At 36.6% G+C, this 23114-nt stretch overlaps 1 long non-coding RNA gene across 3 annotated transcripts in view; it reads right to left on the minus strand.

Annotated features, from left to right (window-relative positions):
* Window positions 1–12774: 12774 nt before the first annotated feature.
* LOC120763801 (uncharacterized) overlaps window positions 12775–23114 on the minus strand; it is a 28431-nt gene continuing 18091 nt past the window's right edge. Inside the window, exon 5 of one of the 3 annotated variants that reach the window (XR_009208520.1) lies at window positions 12775–12875. This is a non-coding gene — a long non-coding RNA (uncharacterized LOC120763801). Of the gene's footprint in view, window positions 12876–19894; window positions 20157–21254; window positions 23113–23114 lie in introns of those variants that run through there. The other 2 variants (XR_005704137.2, XR_005704133.2) reach the window with 2 other exon arrangements.

The raw sequence follows: 23114 nt of genomic DNA on the forward strand, positions 1-23114 counted from the left end.
CTAATTTGCCTCAAGGTAACAGTTTTAGTAGACTTTTACTGAAAAGCTACATAGCAGCCTCAGGGAACACTTGTAATCAAAATAAAATATATAAAATTCTTTGAGTATGTAATCTTAATATAGCTGCCATATTGAGTAATGGAACAATCTCTGGCTACCATATATTTTTTCTTAATGAAGCTGTAGAAAATAGTATTCTGATTATTTTAATACTGCATATATCAGTTCTGAAACTGATGAGAAAATGTTATGTTTCAAAACAGCGAAGGTTCAAATACAGTCAGATTTGATAAGGTTTTTATCTTACTGTGTTCTTACAGCTTTTCCAATAATGTTTCAGCTTCAGCTGAAGTGCAGTAATGCACTGCTTCAACTCAGGTGTTTTGCCTTCACTAGGAGTTAATTATTATGAACATTGATCAGGAAGAAATGATCACAGGAAGAAATTTCTCCTTATGTGACATATTTTATGCTGTAAAATATACTCCTCTAAATGCTAAACTAAAAAATAGCCAAACAGGACTGCACAAGAATGCTGTACTCCAAGACTGATTTGCATAATGACAGTTCCATTTAAAATAAATAAATAAATTTTAAAAGCCTAAAAATTAAAAAGAAAAGAAACACATTTAATTAAGGAATATGCAAGAAGAAATTTTTCAAGTTTGGCTGCCGCAACTTATACAATCCAGCTACTGAAATGTCTTGCTTTCTGTAGGAGGCAGGAGTTCCACTTCAACTGAAACCACTGAGAGCTACAGTTGTTCTTCTTTTTTGACAAATCTACTCATCAGTTGAGTAAATTTTCTGTAAAATTCAGTAAATTAGTTGAGTATACTTCTATATTGAGAGTTTGACAGGTGAGTTTAGACTAGGGACACAATTTGAACCAGACATTTTATACTGCATGCGTCATTCTGCTTAGCTGGATATGCCAAGAGGAAATCTATAAGCACATTTTTCTTGCTAGCTGCAACACAAACTTTCCTACTCTCTTTGCCGAGTAAATGTTCTACTCGAGTGAAAACAGCGATGACAGAAGTTCTTGAGTAAACGGAATGTCATGTTACTCCATTTCAGCTGGCCAAGACTGGAGTTTGAGAGTCCAGTCCAAGATCTCTGGGGGAAAAGCATTATTGTCAACAATGGCCAGAGAGAGAAACTTAACAGACACAGCTCCTCAGCTACTCTCTACGTACTTCTAACACTTTGTGAAAATGGAGTGGAATTTCATCTAACCGTATTATTTGATTGTTCACTCTTACAAGAGATAAATAGGTGGATTTCCTTATGAGACCAGTGACATTAATCACTTTGGAATTAGCATGTCAGAAGCTGTTCTAGATATTTGTGCTTGTGCAAAACATTCAGTTACATAAGCGCTAGTATTTGGAAGAGAAATACAACATATTTCACATTAAGAAAATTATTAGGCTTAGTCTTGACACTGTGGAAGTACCGAAATCCATGACAAAGAGGGAATATACATATCAAGAAAGAAAAAAAGACACTTTTAAGTATAAACACAAAATGCACAAAACTAACTAAGAAAAATAAGTTTTCCCTAGCCAAATGGATGATAGACCTTTATTTGGCAGGCCATGTTCTAGTATTAATTTTAACAGAAAAATTGCTTCTGCATCTTTTAGATTCATTATAATTACATTTTATAAATAAAAAAACATTTTAACAATGAACAATCAGCTTATTGTAGAAGTTATTTTTTCATACTACAGGCCACCACAAAATACCTTAATTGCATCATAAACATAGTATCAATTTTCATATCTAAATAATACTATTCTAAAATTATAAATAGCTGATATTACATGAAATATGATGCCTTTGGTGACTAAAACATTGAGAAACTTATTCTCCCAGAAAACCAAACAGAAATCAGAACTTAATCTTTTCTCTGCATTCTATAAACAAAATCCCTCATTCAATGTTTATGCACAAAGTTAAATTCTATAAAAACAATAAGTGGAACACTTTGTTATAAATACATAAGAATGCCTTCAATGCCATAGAGCTGGTAAGTATTGCATATAATTTTATCATACTCACCCACAGTCCTGTGTAAATAAAAGAGAGTATAGTTTGTTCTCAGAGATTTATAAATTGTACATGTGGTTGTCTATGCCGCATGAAACAACATCCTTAGTCTTATTCCAAGTATGCTCAGCCAGGAAAAACATCATAATCCACTTGCTTAATCTCAGCTAATGTGAATCACCAGACCAGCTTCACCACAGGCAGCCACTGTTCAGGGCAGAATATCTAACATCTCATCCAGCAAGTCCTTTTATGTGATGCTAAAACACTATTTACCTATTAATTATTTTGTTTGTATAACTTTCTATTTATTTAGATTGCTCAAGAATGTCACACAAACACATATAAGAAAATTTGGGATGGGGAATGTAGGTTGTCTAATCTACCTTTTTGTCAGAGTAGGTTTATCATCCGAACTAACTTTTAGTGATAAAAATTTTTAGTATGTTAAAAATGGCACTTCTAGCACTTCCCTTCTGAGACTATTTATTAACTATCTCTAATTATTAGCTACTCCTAATTCTTGCTTTCATTCATTCACTTCTTCAGATTGATTCTCTTCGTGCTAAAGAATCTTCTGTATTTTTCTCTATTCAGATAACACGGTGAAAATAGTTCTGCAGTTTCTCTAACAATAGTTAGTAAAACATGACAGTCTGAAGGAGTTGTGTCATCCACACATCTATGAGGCACTCTTTATTTCCATAAGTTGGAAAAAAGGCCATGACTATTAATGTATGTGAATATAGTTCAGGAAAAGATGGGAGGATTATGTTTAACTGTATTTTAGTTATGCCATGGAGTGTGAAAATTTTTTTCTTTTTCCAGTGGAAACACTATGTTCCCAGGTGGTAACTGTTCCATCTAATTGCCACCAGATGTATAATCTGATTTGGAGCTTCTTTGCTTAATCAGGATTACACCAAGGTCTCAAAACTAGCTGTGTAGAACAGTAACAAAAACACTGCTCAGTAAACATTACCACTACATGCTGTAATGAGTTTCCTTATTAGAGAATACAACATCAATAGAAGTTGTAAAATACTATTTCAGTTCTACTTTCATTCGAGGCATAGGTACAAAGATTAAACTATAATGTTGCACAGATATTTTGCTATAAACATTTCTTTTTTAAATTATATATTAATATAATAGTTTAGGTCCTTAATCTATTTTAGCTAATGTGCTTCTATTCTAGTCAGTATTCTATTGTTTAGACTTGTGCAGAAGATGCAACTTCTATTCTGGCGTCTTAAAACTAAACTGCTTATAACAGGAATTTATATTGGGTTGGATTTCCTTACAGTGTAGGATTTAAAACATCGTTGCTACCCTCATTAACTTTCCAGTACATGCAAAGAGACTTTCAACAAACAGCTAATCCATCAGTGGCTTCTGTGTTTTGCTAGAACTGCGGACTCAAGAGATCATACTGCTGGGACCTGGTGAAGATGACAATCAAGTGTCACCATTTGACAGTGTAAATGCCTCTTATTTCTCTAAGGCTTCAAAAGGCTTGCAAAGCTTCTGTCCAGACATATGTAGCTTAAAGGCCTACTGCATTCATTCTTGTGCTACAAACACTTCATATATTCTGAAAAGATAGAAGAAATCTTCAGCTTCATAGTAAAAATAACATCAATAGAATTACGTTTTATTCACACTTAAAGCAAACAAGCTACCAAAAAATAATTATCGCTGTCCTAAAGCAATCAATATTGACACAGAAACACCTTTCATCCATTCATGCAGGCAGCTTGGCTGATATATGTGGAATTATTAAAATTTTGCAATAATAATTTAGCCTTAATATCTGGAAAATAGTTGTTCTTTATACATAAAACTTTCACAAAGAAAAAATGGGGAATGCAAATTAGTCGAGAAAACTGAAACAAGTAAAATCAGGCCAAATATGAAAACATGTCACTGATTAAAATTGTAATGACGAGCACATTTACATTTTTTTTCTGAATTGCTGTCATTCTCACTTTTAAATGACAGGCCTGTTTATCTCCAAAACATCTTCAGTTCTAGGTTCTAATACCAAATATTGCGCTTAACCTGTACTCAATATGCCTCTTGGTCCTATTTTTTTAAGGGTTATGTGATATATGTCCTAAAGTTAATTCATGTTAAAAAGATGTAAGATGTAATTCCACCCCTATAAATATAAGTTTTGTTTCTAATCCAGTATACCAAGAGTTAACTAAGATGAAAGCTGCACAGAGAGGGGTGCAGGAATTTCTTTTGCCAGAAAAGACACAGGAGGGACACAAGAAAATTATGATAGGAATTACCCGAAAAAAGGACACGGGGATACCTCTGCCGGGAATCGTTAAAGGAGGAACAAAGACAATGGAAAAGGGAGATGGAAGCCCGGAGAACCAGATGATTACATCAGATTGATATCTCATCCGTCTCCTCCTGAAATTAACATCTCCACACCACACCTGGACACAACGATTAAAGGCATTATCTTCTCGAGCAACTCTATTCAGAACCCCAGAACTGGAACATGAATGTCTAATGAGGCTGCCTTGGAAGAAGGAACCTCGGAGTCCCGAGTTTCTCTCAGCGATCCAGTGTATAAAAAGAGACTGCTCCAAGCCAGAAATGTGAACTTGGGGGGTGACATACTAGCTAAGTGTGTTGCCACATTCACCCAGCGCCGATCCCGGGCTCGACGCTGTCCTTTTAATTGTGGCTATCCGAGACTGTCATTTTGTCTCTCAATAAAATTCCAAATTTTTGATCTATCGAATTTGGTGGATCATATTTATTACAGGTTATAACTGAAATTATGACCATATCACTGTGAGACTCTCACTAAGTTTCAGTGAGAGGTCTTGTCTCTCCCTGAAAAGAAGCAAAAAGAAGAAAGCTCCTGTCTGGCTCTTTGTAGACATAGTGCCAAATAAGTACAAAGGATCTACTCTAATGACCGCAGGCTTCAGTGGAAGTTTTTCCTTTTTTTTTTTTTTTTTTTTCCAAAGGTTGTCCTCTAGGAAGGCAGTGGAAGAGACACGGCCAGTTGAAGGTCCAGTGCCTGCAGTTAGCTTGCAACACCATTTTATGAGGCAAAAGGCCCAAGTCCAGCACCCTAAGCAAACACATGACCTGCTGAGTTCAGCCTAACCTGGGCTGAACCAAAGCTCAAGTGGAAGATTTCAAAGTCAAAAGTTTCTAACTGACTCCAGAATTCTTCGTATGAGAACAGAAAAATACAGCATCAAAATAATTGTAACAGATACTTTTATCACTTCCTGATTTTGAGCAATTACTCCTTCTTTTCTATGGACTTTGCTTCAGTAACCAAACTGATTAAATGTTACAAGTACCCGAATAGAACCTACGCTTTCCACCTCCTTCTGCAAGTCCTCAGTGTTTCTCAAGACCATTATCATACCTAGGAAACTGGCACTTGAGAAAGAAGTATGTTAGCAATTACATTCGTATGTCTGCTGATTCATTCCTTTCTCACTAGCAGATAATCAACATCCCAAGTTGAGAAACATAAGCAGCCTTTTCTGCAACATTATCCTGAGTTGGAGCAGAGTCAGAGTCGTGTGTGCAATGAGGACTTCCCTGCCTGGCCATCCTATGGCCCTTGAATGACACCCTTTATTTAAGTCAGAGCCATATGGAGCAGCAATTAACGCTCGAGTATTTTTATCGTTCATGAGTGAGTCACTTTAGAAAGGGCAGCTGCTGCACCAGTTAAACTATTACTGTTTATCTCATGCCCCAAGAAAATGCTGATAACGTGCATACGTGCATGCCAAGTCCCTGCAACCTCTTTTTTTTTCTTTTTTTTTTTTTTTTTTTAAACTGGACTGCTCAGTAAGGTATGGAGCTAGGAAACTGCTGTCAAGCTAAAAAGAAAATTATCACAGAAGCAGGGGCCTGACTTAAGTTTCCCTTCAGAGTACCCAGCCTGTTTACATCCTTTCCATCAAAGCTTTCCAAAAAAATGTGGCACTATTAATATGTTACTACTGATAAGATTTTGAACCATCACATTACAACAGCAATTTACTGTTTGATATACATGAACTTCTTATCAAGTTAATCCTCACAGACTTTTATTCATTAAATTCTCCAACAGAGATTTGATAACCAACAGCTGAGGATGCAGAATAAGGAAAAATATGTCTCTGGGGATGCAAACACAACAAAATAATACCAAAGTTCTGATTTTAAGAGAACTCTGCCTGAATGGTTAGCTGAAGTGAAAAACTCCTGTTTGAGTGTTCTGGGTTTTGACCACCACTACATTTAACTCAAACCTGAATACCCATTTGTGTTCAGTAGACAGATTCCTCTGGGAAATGTCTGGCCTTCCAGAAGTACAAATTAACCCATCCTCCTTAAGTGAGCTATAATTTAACTGTGGAATGTATAGCCTAGCTCAGATTTAAATGCATAATCATTCTCAGATTAGTTTTCCTTACTTTCTTGCCTCGGATGTGTTGAATGATCTACACTTACCTTCTGCTCTACTATATACTACCTGAAGGGAATGTTCTCATTTTTTTTGAGTGTGAACATCTGGAAAAAGAGCCATCCTAGACTGCATTTTTATTTCTTTATGTTACATTTACCAAAATCACTGCAGTGATATGTGAACACCTATAGAGCTTCTCAAGTTCTTTAAATAGGACAAAAGGTGACTAGAAATGTTTCCATATCCCTAGTTTTCTTCTTTTACATTTTAACAATTTCTTTTCTTTCTTGAATATTTACTTTCATGAACCCTTGCAGCCCTTTCATAAAATTAATAATGCAGTCATCTGTGTACCAACCTTAATACAGCATGATTTGTAAAAAAGTCATGTTACAAATAACTGCAAATATAATCAGTGCTCTCAACTTGTTAAGGATTGATTTCTTACTGTACTGGTCATAAAATCTTAATGTTTTACTAAAATTTTCACTTATTAAGACGGGGTTGTCACACAATCTCTTTTTTATGATTTTTTACCTTCCTTGTATTTCTTAACAATCTGTTAATTTATAACTATTATTCTTTGCACCTCCCAAAGAACATGGCCAAAGAAAAGGATTAAGCAGGCGGCATGTAAGTTCCTTGGTTGTTATCACCATACCTTGATACTTGCCTCAGTTTGTCTACCTGAAATTCCATGCAATGCCCTTGCCAAATTTTCTATTTCGTGTAGATATTGTGAAGCATAAACTAAAGAACTCTCCAGCAGAATAAGTGACTATGAGGGACACAGTCCTCCTTTTGATTCCTTCTGGAGGACGTCATAAAACCTTTTGCTAGGATCTGGTCTTATTTCCTTGACAGCTTAGCTATTTTACAGTTTTGCCTCCTATAAAATTGAAGTAAAATGTTTTAAAGTAAAAAATTAAACATCTTCAAAAACTTGCTCTAATCTGCTGCCTACTCCTGTAGGTGCCCAGGCTCCTGAGGCTCCCAAACTGCTAACAGAACAGCTTTGCTGCTGGGCACGTGTACAACTATTCCAGCTCTGACAATGCTAAGCTGCTTAATGTCTTATCTTTGGTGCAATGCACAGCTCATCACTGCTTTGCCAATCTTGCCTGAAGAAACCTGACCATCCCCTCTCACAGCCCAGGCAGCCAGCTGTTGCTGTCCTCCATTCCCCTGGCTAGTAGTTAAAGAGCTCTCTTTCCACTCCAGAGATCCAATTCAGTGCCTGATTTAGAGCAAGGATTTAAGTCCATATACCTAAGCCTGCAAGTCAGTGAACCAGCTCAGTGCTCCTCCTCCTGTCTAGGTTGTGTATAAGAACAGGCTGATGAGTGCACAACATCTAAGCCCGTGACAGACCTCACAGCACCAAATGCTCAGTGGCAAGACACACTTAATTTTAAACCTTGGTTTTGATACCTATTTCTTTGACAGACATAAAAATAGTGTCAAATATAGGCCACCCCCCCACATCTAAAGGCTCTGTATCTGCCCAGGATTCAGAAGCCTAAATATCCAACTCAAATCTGAGTGTGCCTGGATGAAACAGCCCAACCACCTGCAGGCACTATCACTGCGCCTCAATCCCCAATACAAGTCTAACTCAGTTTTGTTGATGGTACGCACAAGCAAGAAGACCTGAGAAAATGCAGATACTACTGACTTTTATTTGGCTGTCATATCTGCAACATTAAATGTAAAAAATGGAACTAAATATACAGTCCTAGTATCAACCCAGGATTCCTATGCTGAGATTTAAAGCTGAAGTCAGTCACCACTTGTTACTGTAGTTCTCCGAGAGAATTGGTTTTGTCCCTTCTGCATTTACTCTCACTTACATATAAACATTACTAGTTGATATTTCTGCATATGCATGTTTATGTCTAACTAGGTATGTGTAGATACCTATACCCACAAAGCAGCTCTACTCAAATATCTTCAATTATTTTTATGTTTTAATTATGTTTTATGTTTTAGTCATTTCCTGGTATCTTTCTTACATGTTCCTAGACCTGCTGTTTCCTCTAAACTCCATCATATCCTGAACTGGTGTTTTACTAAAGGATCTAATACATATATAGAATTTTGAGCCTATTAGATCCATTGTTTGTTTTTAAAATGAAGATTTCCAGCCTCTATTTCTGCATTGTAATTTTGTCATAGTGCTTGTTTCTAATCTCAAATAATATTTAAAAATTATATTAGATTGATAGATTTTTTATCATTCAATAAAAAATAAAAAGACAATGTCCACCTCCTTGAAAAATAATTAAATCATATTAGATGTTATCACCACCAATTCTCCATATATCAATTTTTTCTCTTGTCTAAATGAAGCCCCATATGTTTTCAATAAAATTTTTCTACACGTAGTAATATTGACTAAAAATTATACATAAACAGAACTTACTACTTCATTTTAATTAAATGTTCACTAGCAAAATTATGTATTTTTATTTAATAAAATACTTTTGTATTGAAGCTATTAATTTTTAATCAAGTTATAATTAAATTACCAAAAGCCATAAAAGTATTTGCTAGTAGGAAGTCTGTGAGATGAATACATGACCACAGAGTGGTAAAAAGTATCATTGCTGTTTCCAAGTTCTTTCAGTAAAGTATAAGAAAGACTACTCCAAGTTTCATCACGTGAGACACTGATATTAGACTAGATAAAATATAAAAACTTTAATTTTTTTTAAAAATAAAAGTATACATTGGCCAAGTTAAAGAAGAGGTGATCTTTTATTTCTATCTCTCAAGCAAATTTAGTCAAATCCTGTACTCTGTACTTGACACAGATAAAATCCAGGACATATAATTTTTAATGGAAAGGATCTGTTCATCAGACTGAGCCCCAGACAGATCCTTGTGGTGTTTCTCCAGTGATAAAATACCACAAAGCCAAGAAAAAACAGATGAGTTAACTTAGAATACAATATATCACCTATCATTAAAAATTTAGGAGAGGTCAGTGATGGAAAGGTCTGGCTCTCAATACAGGGTTATAACATTTCTGGTTCTGCATTGCAGCAGAAAATTGACATGTTTTCAAGCTTCCCTCCTCTTACTATTATTATTCGTCACTTAAGACAAACAAAACAATCCTTCTTCCTCCCATCAACTGTTAGTTTTCGAGCCAGGCTCTTCTGAGTGATGTCACCCAATAGAATGAGAGGCGACAGGCAGAAACTGAGACACGTGAAATTCCACCTGTATATGAGAAAGAACTTCTCTACTGTGCAGGCACCGTGCACTGGAACAGGTTGTCCAGAGAGGTTGTGGACTCTCCCTCACCAGGGTGTTCAAGAACCATCCGGATGCAATCCTGTGCCATGTGCTCTAGGAGCAGGGAGGTTGGACCCGATGACCAGACGTGGTCCCTTCCAACCTGACCCATTCTGTGATTCTGTGATTCTACAAATATGACTGCAGCTGGAAAGGAGGCATGTTCAGATGGTCCTACATCCTTCAGGATACAGCTACATTATACTGTGCTACTCTGTGAAATGTATTTATGCTGTTAGCTTCACTTAGTGAATATTGAGAAGCATCTATTTTCAAATTATTTTGCAAATTTAAAAAAATGACTAATTTAAATTATTTAAATTCTGTTATTGTCCCTTAATCTCTTGACAATTTCAAACACTAGTTAAGAAAAAATTCTCAGATTTTCAGACCATACTGAAGGAAACAGTATCCTTATATAGATCTAATACTGTCTAAAGGGATGCTGAATCAGAGAAATATATTCAGAACAGTTCCTGAAACCTTTTGGTAATGATGACCTACCACAGTGACAAAGAAGGCATGCTTTACAGTAAAATATTGTCCATGCTTCCGTAGGATTCGAAAGGTACATTTATGCAGTTACACTTTTCCTCAGAAGAGCAGTAGCTGACACTCGCTTTTTGCAGGCACAGCCATCACTGTCTTCAGAGAATCAGAAGACAGCACAAGGCCTTAGAGAATGGAAAAAATAGAAAACTCCTCAGAAATACAAAACCCCCTCCGGAGCAACCTCTGCTTAGAATCACAATCCTCGTGGCTTTCACTTGGAACGCGTCAAGAAAAGAAAGCAACTTGCAGAAAATTATTCGAACGTTACTGAAATAAGCCAGCAAATTTTTTGCAAAATCACCTCTGATAAGGTCAGCAGCCAAGGTCAACCCTTGACAATCTCTCCGGTGCCGTGACAGAACAATGGACCCTCCCCTCGGAGCGAGCGGGCAGGCGCAGGCTCTGCGGCTCCATCTGGGCAGATAAGCAATCCCTGTGACTTCGAATAAATCACAGCCAGAGGAAAGAGTCGTGTCGGATAGGTCTCTTCTCATGTTTTTCTTAGCAGACTGCCACAGGGAAGTATTCATGCTGAAGGATGTCTGTTTACTTAGAAGAGACTGATCAAAAAAGAAGTGACATACTATAATCTGGTCACGCGAACTGTCTCTTCGCAATTAGACTGTCTTAGCGGTTTAATGTTATTTTAGGTTTAATTTTTTGCTTTTGGAAAGGAGACTTGCTGCTTGAAAAACACAGTACATGTTACGCCACATCATCCATGCACTTATGATGATATCAGAGGCTATTAAAGTCATTGCATCATTTTTGTAAAGTGTATAACCTCAAGCTGAACTGAGTTACTCCTTTGCCTTTTTGAATTACAGAGTAAAAGAAAATCTAATATGCTTTGTTCAGAGTGTTTTCTGGATACTAGTCCTTAACTTTTATCTCCTTTCAGAAACTGAGGGGAATGGAGGTGAAAAATAATTTTTGTAAGACCCCACTACAGGGCTACAAAAAAAAAAAAAAAAAAAAAAAAAAAAAAAAAAAAAAAAAAAAAAAAAAAAAAAAAAAAAAAATTTAGATGCATCTTTCTTTTTATTGCCACTGATATCCCTTAAATTGTAGATTTTCCTAAGGATTGTCTCAGACTAAAAATATAAATTGAGAGATAATTCCTAACATACATTAAGTTGTTTATGCTGCAATAAATAACAACAAATTTGATTGCAACTCAAAAAAAAAGTTCCCTGTGAAGACGGAACTTAATATAACTGCAGAAGCAAGAAAGTAAGATGAGAGAGTACTAAGAAATGGCAACGTGTGTACACTACAAAAGGAGCTAATGCAAATTAGGCTCACTTTTACTTTTGAGAACAATTTCCATCAGCTTGGCAAATTAATGTGCTAAACAAGAACCATACCCACGTCCCCTCGACACATGTACATCCCATCAGGCCCTTAATTCTCATTATTTCACTTGAATTTTACCACTGTTTTTTGTCCTTCCCCAATGCAGTTGTGCATTTTCTTAATTTTAAATACATCAGAGCTTTGTTGAACTGATTAATTTTGCTTTATCTTTCATCTATCATCAATAATTCAGTTTCATTCTATATTGCATGTGCTCCCCATCACATTACATATACTACACAAATATGAAACACGTATTTGTTTCTATTATCAATTCAAGTGGGAACAGAATTGCAAATCTCAAAGTTGGAGGACAGAATCATGGAAGGAATAATAATGACTCATAATTGATCTGCTTTCAAAAAACATATTTAATACCTAGTAAAACCTAGTAATAACTATTTAAATATTAAAAAGACCAAATTGTTTATATATGTGCACTCAGAATAAGATAGACAGACAAACTGTTATCAGATAGTGAAAGGGCATTTTTATTCTGTCAAGTTCAAAGTTTTGCTACTTCCACAGCTGTCTCAGACAATGTTACTTTTTATGTCATATAGCAAAGACATATTCTCTGATGTATTTTTAAAAGCACTCTTGTCAGGGTTGCAGACAGACGAGCTCATGCACTGGTTGCCCACATCAAGGTTTTGATAGTGGGGGGATAAAGGGAGGAATGGAGGAGGCTGAGGCTGCCCTGCAGTGGACACAGCTGATTCCTGTCAGCTCTAACAGACCTAACACAGGACACAGACGGACCCATCATGTTCACATATCTGTGATAACACATTTAAGAAAAGAAAAAAGTTCCTGACAGGCAGGAGAGGAAGAAAAAAAGGGAATGAGAAATGGCAGTGTAAGCACCAACGCAACAGAAGGAGGAGAGAAGGCGCTATAGATGCTGGAGAAGAAACTCCTCTGTAGCCCCTTGAACAGCCCACACTGAAGCAGAGATCTGAATGCAGGCTGACAAGACCTCATGCCAGAGCAGTTTTTTCCCCTTTACAACCACAGCTCAAGGAAGAACCCACATTAGAGGAAAGGAAAAGTATCAAATGGAAAGAGAGGCAGAGAGGATCTGCCACAGACTGACTGTGCCCATCCCTATCCCTCATTGTACTGCTTGTGGAGTGGGTGGCAGGATCTGAGAGAAGTGAAGTTGTGCCTGGAAGAGGAAGAGAAGATTTTGTTTTGTTTTATTGCTGGTCTTTGCTTCTCGCTACCTGAATCTATTTTCATTGGCAATACATGAAATTCATTTTCCCCAAGTCAGGGCTGTTTTACTCACAACAGTGATTGGTATGCAGTTTCTCTAACTTTATCTCAACCCACCAGTTTCCTTATCCTATTTTCTTCCCCTGCCCCCTGAGGAGGAGTGGGTGTGCAGCTGGGTGGGTGTTAGGCTCTTAGCAGTGGCTAACCCACTGCAGCTCCCCAGGAGAAACACAGATCCCTGAATACAGAAACTGCATCTTGTGGCTTGTGCAGCTCATCTAGATGAAAATCAAGGTGTTTCATGAGAATTACTGCCTCATAAATATTCCTTTCCTAAACACAATGCCTGCTAGCAGCAGATGTAGATAAGGGACAAATGAGGCTGAAAATACTTTTTGCTTTAGTTATCTTCAAAGGATTCAGAGCTGAAATCCTCACTCTTATAATATGAAGTTTTTAGTCAGAGCAATATTTCCCTTGGTACTGGTTGATTTCAGACAACCTGTCCACAAACTGACACAGGCTGTGTCCTTTGCCCAAGTAATCCCATTAAGGCAAATGAAACTAATACTGTGACCAAGGGTTTTAAATTCAAAGTTGTCTAAATTGAAACTGTTCAGAGGAATTTCAGTTCAATGTATTTCAATATTTAACATGCTCAAAAAAAAAAAAAAAAATTGAACTCTCAAATAACTTATTCTGCTATTTTCTAAATGAAATTTCTATTCTTTGGTTAGACAACACTTATTTTAGAAACTTACCATATGTTTAAAATGGTAAAATAAGAAAAGATCACAATCAAAATAACATTCCAAACCATTTAAATTAAATATTTTGAACTGATCAGGACTTTTTTTCTTGGTTGGTGCCCAACTATTTTCCCCCCTCTTTTGAGACTCTAACTTTGGATTCACAGAAAATGAGAAGAGGGGAAAAAAACCCCAAACAAACAACAACAACAACAACAACCCACCACTGAACTGAAATCTCAAAAATGCTTGCATGATGGGAAAAGGCCATGATTACAATTTAACAGGATAATCAGCATTATGATCACATCTTAAAAACATGTGACTTCTCCTGCAGAATCCTGGTGTTTCTTTCTAAAAAGGAGAGATTTGAGTAAAACAAATTATACCAATAGTAAATTTGAGCTAGTGCTTTCAAGAGCTCTCTGTTAACATCTAAAAATGAGACTGACTTTTTAAAACATAAATTTTTGCAATACTTCTGGAATACATCCTTTTGCAAACTGCTCTAGGTTGTAAAATGCTCAGGAAATTTTCTGCCTCAGCCCTAACCTCTGGCAAAGACAACCTCAGAACATATAAATCTGAAAATTGTAATTTCAGTCATTTGTCATTCTGTATCTGCTCATATTTTTAATAACAGTCTTAGAGAACAGCTGAAAAAGGGGTACTTTTGAAATGTCATAAAAAACTATTCATATCACTTAACTTCATCAAGATATTTATAACTGATGATAAAATTTGCTCCTCTGCTAGAACTAATGCTGTCCACACCCATAAGCCTTTTGCAGTGACTCTTTTCAGTTTGTCTTTGATGCCAGAGCCTTATCTATGAAACAAACCCATCAATTTCCAGACAAAAACTGGAAAGAGATTAGCTCCCTCCCTACTGAGATAAATCACTTCCCCATGTACTCACTCGCAAACTTCAACATTTTTCATATGGTTTTCACTCTGACTTGGCCTGTGAAGGAATGTTAGCTTCAAGAGAATTAATACTTGTGTGACACAAACATAGAACTGTGGGCTCAATTTTCAGAATTGATTGGTAGCATTATTCTTTAACTACACATAATGCAAACAGTTGTTTACTTGTTTCACATGAATGATCATACTGGGTTTCAAGACAGACAAGAAAGAAAAATATTCTTTTTGCATCTGTTCAGATTAAGTTGATAGTTAAACTTTAGAGGATGACTTTAGAAACTCATGTTGCATAGCTGCAAACATATTTATGATTCTACATGTAGGCATCATAAGACAAACACAGATCTTATAAGCTTCTGGAAATATTCCAGCTTTCTAGTACCTGAGATACCAGTGCAGACCCATTTCTGAAATATTTTCAATGTTGTGCAAATCCCTGCTTTATAAAATCAGATATAGCCTATGAGTTCTCTAAAATAGATGGAAAATCAGGCTAGAGCTTACAGTCAAAGGCATTGACTTACACATACAGAATAAAGAATACTGTCCCCTTTTACAAGAAAGAAAACAAGTGCCACTTAGTCCTTTAATATCCACACTAAATCACCTGTATATCAAAAAATCATTTATTTGTTACAAGGGCCTCTTAAGATATATAAACAAACAGATTTTGGTGTCCATTCAGATCAGTATAAACAGACCAATAAGACAGTTTGTAAGGGTTTTGACTTGGAATCACAGAGCAGCTGACCTTGGAAAGTGCCTCTGGAGGTCACCTAATCCAACCCACAGCTCAGAGCAGGGTCAGCCACAGCAGGTTGCCTGAAACCTTGGCTAGATGGCTTTGGAATATTTCCAAGAATGAGATACCACTTTCTCTGAGAGCAGTGCCAGTGTTTCACCATCCTCACATTAAAATAGTTTTTTCTTATGTTTCAGTGGAATTTCCTGTATTTCAATTTGTGCTGCTGTGGTTTTTTGTTGGTTTGTTTTTTGGGGTTTTTTTCTAGATACCACTGAAGAAGAATTGGGCTTCATCTTCTTCATTCCCTGCCCATCAGATATTTATACACATTAACAACCTCCCCCTGACTTTTCTCAAGGCTAAACAAAACCAGGTCTCTCTGCCTCTCTTTGAATATTAGATGCTCCACCAACCCCTTAATCATCTTAGTGACCCTTTACTGCAGTCATGCCAGATGGTCCATGTCTTTCTTGTACTGGGAACTGGTTTTTCTTTTACTTTTTCCTTCTGTCTTTAGATTTGGAAACATATCTTTCACATACTAAATATGGACTGACACCAAGTAAACTTTGTTCCCAGGATTTTTTTCCCTTTTAGCTACAGAAAGCCAGTGAGTACAATTTCATTGCAAAAAGTAATGAAGTTATTCCCACCTGGGAGGGGGAAAAATTAAGTAATCTCACCAGCACAGCAGAGCCTTCTGCTTTAAGGCATTACTTGTTCATCCACATCCAGACAACAGTCTAGAGGCAAAATAATATTTTCACATGTCCTTTTCTGTTGCAAATGTATCAAGTGAGGAGTAAGGCGTCAGGGCCTCAGAAACAGTCAAAAAGCAAAAGCTGTCTCTAGGAAAGGGAGGAGGAGAGATTCTCCCTTCCATTGCTGCCAGTTACCTATCAACATCTTTCCACAGGGTGACACTGGACAGAAGATTGGAATGCAAAACTTCTAAACTGACATTGGCATATAAGAGAAAGCAACTGGCTAGCCCATTTCCACAAATCCAAATAGTCCTCTCTAAAATTTATTGTAACACACACAGCAAGTAAACTAAGGTGCAAATGGCAGCAGCGTTTTTTATGTTTTTTTGCCTGGGGGGTTTAGCACACAAATACATGGATTAAGGACAGTAGATATCTAATACATGCTCACTCATACTTTTTAATTCTGCAAAAGAAAGATGAGGATAGGCTTTGTCACGGGATATAAGTTTGTACAACAGAGTTTAAGGACTGCAGAGATCAGTCTGAAAACAGCACAAAAGCTGTGTCAGAATCTGAATAAATTAGGTAATTTGTTTTTTTCTCTACTCTTGTTGTTATTTTGAAGCCAACATTAAAAAATCTGCAGGCAACTCTCACAACACTTTGATTCTCGTATTTCACTGAAATAACTGCTGCCCCAGCCTTTAAAGACTGATGTCTCAGCAGCTCATGCAACAAGGTTAACCAGCATTCAATCCATGGATCTGTTAGTTTTGGAAAGACTAATTGGAAAGCGACAAATATGCATCATCCAAGCTTCTATGTGTTGTGCTGCTTCAAAAAAAATTATTTAACTGAACACAAGTAAGCCCTCTGTCCTAGTGGGTACTCTACCTCGTTATAAAATGGTCACAGCCTTATTTGTTTTCATTTTGCCATGGTAGAGAGGCCAATAGTTTAATGTCACAAGCTAAACCACAAAATATATTTTGATTTGGCCTAAGTTCACCTTTAAGTTAATAAAATATACTTCAAGCAAAATGTATGCCTAAAAGCATAGCTGTAAATATCTTTTGAAATTCTTATTCACCAAGAGAAGGGTGTAATAAAGTAAATCTAATGTTCTGGGATTTCGACAGAAGTGCAACACTGACAATTTTAGGTGCAGAAGAATTACACAGAAAAAACCTTTTCCTTAAGTTTCCACTTGGTTACTACAAAAACTGGAATTTGCTCTGTCTGAATAAGATAGTCAAGACTGATCCAAATCCCTTAAGTTTCCAGTAGCCAAAACGCAATTTTTATGTGCCTATTTGTCCATCGTATCAAAGGTATGAAAGTGTACTTACCAAGGCAGTGTATGTATATTCCCCAATATTGTAATGAGTACTTTGATTTTCCCTGTGTCACACATTTTTTTCTTCTTCCCAAAATCAGAAGCATGCATGATACAGGCTCTTGGTTTAATGACAGCTTTTAAAACAGGTTTTTGTTTTATACTCAACACTACAAATTGTTAGTAAATTTTCAACTGGAACAGCAAACTGTCTATTCTACTGAATTTTTTCCTCAGAAGATGAGAAGTCAGAAAGGTAGAAGTTGTTCTATTCACATATTTGAGCTAAGTCTAAAAAAATGTTATTTCCACCACAATCCAAGCCTTTTTTTAACAGAGCTCCTTTCTCCACATGAAAGATGTTAGTGCTTTAATCTGTGTTTCAGATGATCTGTGACCGGGCCATCAAGTGCCTTTTGGAGAACCTGAGTGAAAATTCTCTGGGAAGCCAACAGAAGGCAAGCTGGCATGTTCCCAATAAATGGTGCTGCTGAGGAGATCTCAGCAGCAGGCCACTTTCCCAAGCAGTGATGGCTAGGTTTATTATTTGCCTACAGACAGATCAATACTCAGGCCACAGTCCAACAAGTCCCAAGAAATTTAGAATCAGTATGGAATACAGAAGGAATTCTTAACCAGAAAGCTAAAGAGAAGGCTATGAATGTGCGTCCTTCACATGAAGAAAACAGCATAATGGGCAAGAACTTTTCAGTATTTCCTGTTCACCAGTATCCTTTTTGCCCCGCTTAATTTACCTGGGATTTTGTTAACCAACTAATACTACTCAATGTCTGGGACAACATGATAATAAATGTAGAGCTATAAATTACCCAAACGTGAGCCCAGTGTTGATGTAAGAGCTCCTACTATCTGAATGGTTCAGCTTCTATTATAGTACTTTACAAATTGATCTGACAAGGGAGACCCAGTGGATTAGCATGCATAGGTATCTGGTGAGTGTATGTTTATAGCCTGGCCTATCTGAAGTCAAAACTAAAACTACTAAGTGATTAACAAGATCAAAGCCTAAGGTTAAGCCAGGCAGATCATGTGCAATGTTTAACACCTTCAACTACTACCAAACTTAGGATGAATTGTCTAGTGTAGCAGCTTTCAACAACTACTCAAATTTTTCTAGATGTTGCTCCTTTCAGGCTTCCAGTAAAACATGCCTTTATCCATTTACCCATAGCAAGATTTGAATGTTTCCTAATTGCAAAAAAATTTCAAAAGTAATTCTTTTTCAATAGTTGAAGCTCTACACTACTTCTGTCCTAACTATTTTCATAAAAATGCCAAAGTGGAAATTAATTTTCAAAATGGAAAACATTTTCAAAATTCAAAATCAAGATTACATAAATGGTGATTAACCAGAATTAATATTACACAGAAACACAAAACTAATGAGAAATAGCTACATTCCTGATCTGACCAATTAAATATAACAAACTAGTTAAGAAAGTTTCTTAAACTGGACAAGTGTAGTAGTTAAATAGGAGAAAATTACACAGTTGCTAAACAGCATGTTATATTTACTAAAATAGCACACAGAGTGGTGCTTTAAAAGTACAGTGTCTTAATGCAATAATTATAAAATGCTTTTATCTAAAATTTTACAACGCACTGGAGAATCCTCTCTTTGGGGGATTCTGAGATGTGAACAAAACTGCTCTTCAGAAAACAATTGTAATTTAGGATGATGTCAATGAGAAAATACAACAAACTTTTAAAGCCTTTTAAATTACGGGGTATGAGTTCTCAGCTCTTGCTTTGACCTTTTCTTCCTGAAAATTTTGAGATTTAAAAGAAATTTAGGTACCTGATTCTAACAGTGAAGTATATCATTAGAATAAAGGCCTTGGCACATTCTTGCGGAGAACTAAGTTCAAAATATATTTGGAATGAAGTGCAAATATAATGTTGAACATATTACACCGTCTCTCCTACTAGAACAAAACACAATTATGGTCTGAATCTGTCAGAATGTACCATCTGAATCTGGGGACCTAGATCACTACATATCAATAGGACCTTTGCTGACTGAAGAGACTAACAAAAGACGCACAGTAGACACTCATTTAGAAGGGGACCAAAGCATCCTCACATTGAGAAGAACACTGCTTTGTAACAGAGCTGTCAAGGGAACAAAAAGACAAAATCAAAGCTGAATTATTTTTAAGATGAGTGGGCCTGCATATTCAAACAGTTGGAAAAAGCCGAACATTTTTACTGCTTGGCAAATGTAAATCATTCGGAAAAAGATCCGTGTGTTGGAAACTGCAGGTAGTAGATACAGAAGTTTTGGGATGTATTTTTTTGTGTTGCTGCATTGTTTTTGGTCTTCTCAGTTCAATTGTTTCCTATAAAATTTTTTATTCCAGATGACTGTGTTCTTATTGAGGCACAGAAGAAATTCTTGACATCCTTGTGACATTTAAAAAGCTAAGACCCAGCAGTGAATTACCTAAACCACTAAAGGAATATATCAGAATGAGCAATGCTGACACGAAACACAGCAAAGTGTGTGGTGGCTAAGGGGCAGAGAAGGCATGTACAGAACAGAAATTATGTGGAACCTGCTGCTTCAAAGGAATGTTCCTCTGAAGGTTGCTGCTAATGTGTTATGTTTCAAAGAGTTCACCCTAACAATTTGTGGTAGAAGGTATCTTAACTCTACCCTGACACTTCAGAAATCCTTCAGCCGCAGACACGTTGGGTATGTGGTAGAATAAAACAGTCCCATTGGGTCATCTGTCAACAACAAAACCTGGGGGTGGAGGAAAGAGTTTTAGCTTTAAGTCATTGTGATAAAATATCATTACTTATTTGGACCTTCACAGCAACAATACACAGTTTATGTTCTACTATCTTCCTGTGCCAGGATGGGAAAAGCAAGGTTTTCATCTTTGTGAAGAAAAAGATCTTTAAACTTGACACCACTGGGGCTAAGTCAGACCAAAAAGCAGCTTTGCAAGAATCTCTGACCAGCAGAATCTTAGGAAGAAAGGCCCTAAAAATATAGGCCCTAAATATAAATCTAGCATCTATCACAGATATTTTCTCTGGCCCATCTAACTTACCAAATTCCAAATTATGAGAGGCATTCTAAGAGGTTGCTTACAGATTTGTGAGCATCCATGACAAGTATGACAAAGATTTTCACAAATTCGAGTTTTGTGGGGAAAAACCCAATCTTTCAACATTATTCTTTCAAATTCACTGACTGAAAGCTACATTGGCCTAGTTGTGAGGAACAGCAATTAATTCTCAGTATCATTCCTGTTTGAATTTACTTTAGTTTACTTTTCTTGCTCTTTGCTTTTGGCTATTCCTTTTACTCAACTAAACCAGCACAGATTAAGCCATATTTAAGATCTGAACAGATGAGTTTCCAATACAGTGAAAATGGTTTAATCTCAGCCACCAACCAAGCACCGGCCGAGCCCCTTGCTCACTCTCCCACCAGTAAGATCAGGGAGAGATTAAATGGATCAGAAAAGAATTCCTGAAATATGCCACTGAATGGAGAGGCTTTCATGAAATATAGAGGACTATGGCCAGCATAACAGCAAAGCAGGACAGACACCGAAAAGGGATTATAAGGATAGATGTTTTTAAAAATTATGCTCTAATGTGTCTACAATAAAGCTGCAGTGCACACTTCCCATTTCTTGGGAAATAAATTCTCTTTTACTAACAGTTTTTAAACCAACAGCAGGTTGGTTTATGTATCTTCTATGTATCCTCAAGTTTCACCTTGTTTTGCATCAAGTTTGAACAGTCCACACAACATGTGCATGTTAGATAGAAAATGAAATTTTACAATTATTTATTCATTTGAAGAAATTCATAAGAGAAGCATAAAGAAAACAAGAAAAACAGAGCTCAGTCTTACAGTTCTACTATCATCAATTTTCAGTCATATTTCTATTGTTGAAACATAACAAGCAGCAAATACTTTTTCTGTGCTCTCATTTGGGTCAAATCTCACGGGTAGCAACTTGTATCACTGAATATCATACAACTATGACTTAACAAGCCGTTCCTGGGTGATCTTTATCACATATCCGAACACAAAATGCAATCACACAAGCTCTATGGTGCTCCCCTGTTCAGTTTACAGTCTCCAAGGATGCTGGTTATTTTCCAGGTGGTGCTGACACAACTGACACCGAGGGAGTAGAACACATTCCTGGAAGCTGAAAGCACGTGTTGCCATGGCACAAAGAGCAAATGCATTGAACATTCACTTCAGCAAGGAAGGGACTCCTTAAGGCATTTTTAAAGGGTTGTAACTAGACAAACAAGCCCTTTCCTTTCTGATGTGTAAATAAAATTGTTTATATCACAGGAAAGAAGATAGCAGTGTAATAAGAGTGTAATATTTTGCTATTAGGCTAGTTAAGATAACTTCAGCACCATAAACATGAATATGGCTTTGTCATTCCCCTTAGTACTAGGAGTCATCCCTAAGCACAATCAAAAGAAGTAGAATATATTTTCCTTTTAAACATATCAATAACCCTTAAGTCCACCTAACCACTGTGTCTGCAGTCCCAAGACAGGGATCTAGGAACCTCACAGGAGAATTCTGAGTCTCCAGAATTGTTTGTCTAGAAAGGCAAAGACAAACTTGTTATGTTTATATACTTAGCTTTGAGACGTATGTCAGCTCCAAATCTATCTCTGCACAGCATAGCTGGAGCAAAATCAAAATAAAATTGTATTGCTGAATTCAATCCTGAAATAAGGCAGGTCTATACCATCCCAATCCTAGTAAAATGCATTTACTACTGCTTATTCTGGAGTAATCTGCAGCCTTTCTTGCTGTTTCTTGTCCTACTTGGCACAAATATTTTCATATCTTCTAAACACAAAATTTGAGTTTGACTTTCAAAAAAATTCAAGTTGGGTATCTATCATTCTAAAAAAATATAAAGAGCTAAGATCATCCATGCACTCATTTCCATTTTAATTTACTGAGTCCAAAAGTGAGATCAGTGATAGCATCATGTAAACCTGCTCTTACATCTCTGTTCTTTGGCAATGGGGATAACAAAATACATCTCTCTACATCAAGGTGCAAGTGCTAGGGTAAGGAAAGGTACCATTTTCCCAGCCTGGCACTTTGAAAGCTTGTATCCAAGAATTTTTTGCAATAATTTAGTACTATTAAAATTGACACATTGATTTCTTTACGCAGAGCAACTTCTTCAATCAAACGTCTTTTATCTTCTGAAACCACTGTATATGCTAGCCATAAATGATACCTTATTGATCTTGAGTAAACTGGCTCCATGCACTACAAAACAAAAATAAAGTACCTCATTGAGGTTCCACCTAACCAATTAGGTTATCTTTTCAGTTCTTTAAAGTCTGATTTACAACCTCCTTAATCCTCACAGTTCTTCATGCTTCAATGTTTCTATACCATGTCACAGACTAAAAAATAGGATCTAGAGCATATGGCAAGAAAAGAGCTTCTATCCCATCAGCACACTTTGCCTCTCCATATTTAGCCTGTGAGAACTGAGGCAGAAATCACCTTGAACAAGTTCTTCCTTCATACAATGCCCAGCACAGGGAGCCTCTGATTTCACCCTGGTAGGTAGGCTTTGCGCTACAACCACAGTTGCGTGTTACTGTTTATATATACTGTTCATAACATTATGGTCTTCCTGCGTAGGCGAGAGAGGTCTACGTCAGCATTTGCTGTGTGAAAACT

Source organism: Hirundo rustica, chromosome 1, assembly GCF_015227805.2.
Source record: "Hirundo rustica isolate bHirRus1 chromosome 1, bHirRus1.pri.v3, whole genome shotgun sequence".
Classification (NCBI taxonomy): Eukaryota; Metazoa; Chordata; class Aves; order Passeriformes; family Hirundinidae; genus Hirundo; species Hirundo rustica.